Here is a 2,081-nt window from a genome sequence, read left to right as displayed (position 1 = left end):
TGTGTGTGTGTGTGTGTGTGTGTGTGTGTGTGTGTGTGTACACCATTCACACACCAACTTTCATGGCCGGTGTCTCATTCCAGCTGAAATTAGTTTTAAGTAAGAGTGTCACGAACGCCCTCGTTATATTGTCGTATGGAGGTGAGGTGTACAATAAACGACAAAATGACACATGCACAGTACATACAAACATATATAAAGCAGATATAAATACATATATACAGATATTCGCTACGTCCTTGATATCCAACTTTAGTGAAACAGTACTTCCTAGCATTAAATCTAGGTGAAATAGTCTAGCATAAGATTTCTGAATACGACGTAATATATATTTTCCACATCTTTTTATATTGATTACAGGCTTATTCGTTACTGTAAGACGTATATAGCTATCATTGCCAGTATATGTAGATAGACAGACGTACAGGAGTCTAAGCATTTAGCCCTAGTCAGCGAAATATCTCAGCGAAATATCTTTCACTGAGACTGAGAGTTGCACATCGAATCAACAGGTAAAGCAGTGACATGACTTTAATACGATAAATATACTAACGTGTGAGAGTGAGTGATTGGGAGTAAGAGAGAGAGAGAGAGAGTATTTGTGTGTGTATGTGCCAGTGTGCTTAAACTGACACGTTTGTTTTACATGTGTACGTGTGGCATATTTGTACGTACATACATAAATACACAAACCTATGAATTGACACACATGTATACACGAGTCATTCATTTATAGTTTATGTCTGGCGTTATCCAAGAGTATAAGTGTTAACAGTATCAGCTTTTAAAACAAAGATCTTTTCAATACACACATACACACACAGAGACATACACACACAGACAACGTTCACTAATAAAGTCACCTGCCTACCTATTAGAATGTCGCCTAGAAACATTTCATTGTCATATTATATACACTGAAAGCACAAAAGCGACTTTGCTGTCAAGAAAAATAATAACATCTATTTCAGATGTTACATGTAAAGGAAAAGATTTTCAGCATTTTCTTAAAAAACAGAAATCAAGAAATTGTAATGAAAATAGGAAAACAGTAATACTGATAAAAACAGGGAGAGTGAGAGGAAAAGATGGGAAGGAGACGAGAAAGAGGTGCAAACATATGAAGAGAGTGGCACGAAGAGTAGAATAAAAAGCATATATATATATATATATATATATATATGTATGTATGTATGTATGCACATCTGACTGTACTACATTTATTACAGCTCACTTTATCTATCTATCTATCTATCTATCTATCTATCTATCTATCTATCTATCTATCTATCTATCTATCTATCTATCTCACTTTCTCTCGCTGTCTCTCTCTTTATATATATATGCCTGTATGTGTGAATATGTAGACAGACACATACTCACACGCAAATAGTCTTTTATTATTTATATGTTTTAGACATATATATATATAGGGAAGAAGAGAGATTAAGAGGGAGAGAGAGAGAGTGAGAGTGAAAGAGAGGGAAGGAGAGAGAAGGAGAGAGACTGAAGGTAAGAGAGAGTGTGTGAAGAAGAGAGAGAAAGAGGAAGATAATGGGAATACAGAGAAATATTCTGAAACAATGATAGAAAGAGAGACAGTGAAAGAGAAAGAGAGAGAGAAGAGAAACATACAGACACAGACAGGGGGATAAAGTGAGAGAGAGGAATTTGTAATAAGACTATAAACTAAATAAGGAGAAAATGAATTGGTTTTGGTGTTTTTTAAGAAAAGAATTAAATCTAATTTTATTTCGAAGAGTTTTCTAAAATTGAAGAGAAACAGAATTGTCTGGGGATATGTGTATGTATGCATGTATGTATGCATGCATGTATGTATGTATGTATGTATGTAGGTAGGTATGTATGTATGTATGTAGGTATGTATGTATGTATGTATGTATGTGTAGGTATGTATGTGAGTATATATATAAAAACACACATATATACATATACTAAGGTGTACATGTGTGATGTATGTTTTCAAAGATACAGAGGAATATATATATATATATATATATATATATATATATATATATATGTGTGTGTGTGTGTGTGTGTGTGTGTGTGTGTGTGTGTGT

The 2,081-nt window shown here is 33.7% G+C and overlaps 1 protein-coding gene across 1 annotated transcript in view; it reads right to left on the bottom strand.

The window, feature by feature from the left end:
• The window catches only part of LOC106881857 (transcription factor AP-2-beta), a 426,522-nt gene that overhangs the window by 62,438 nt on the left and 362,003 nt on the right, over window positions 1-2,081 (bottom strand). The window lies entirely within an intron of this gene.

Source organism: Octopus bimaculoides, chromosome 7 (genome assembly GCF_001194135.2).
Source record: "Octopus bimaculoides isolate UCB-OBI-ISO-001 chromosome 7, ASM119413v2, whole genome shotgun sequence".
Taxonomy (NCBI): Eukaryota; Metazoa; Mollusca; class Cephalopoda; order Octopoda; family Octopodidae; genus Octopus; species Octopus bimaculoides.
The sequence above is the reverse complement of the archived record's forward strand: the minus strand, read 5'-3'. Positions and strand labels throughout refer to the sequence as shown.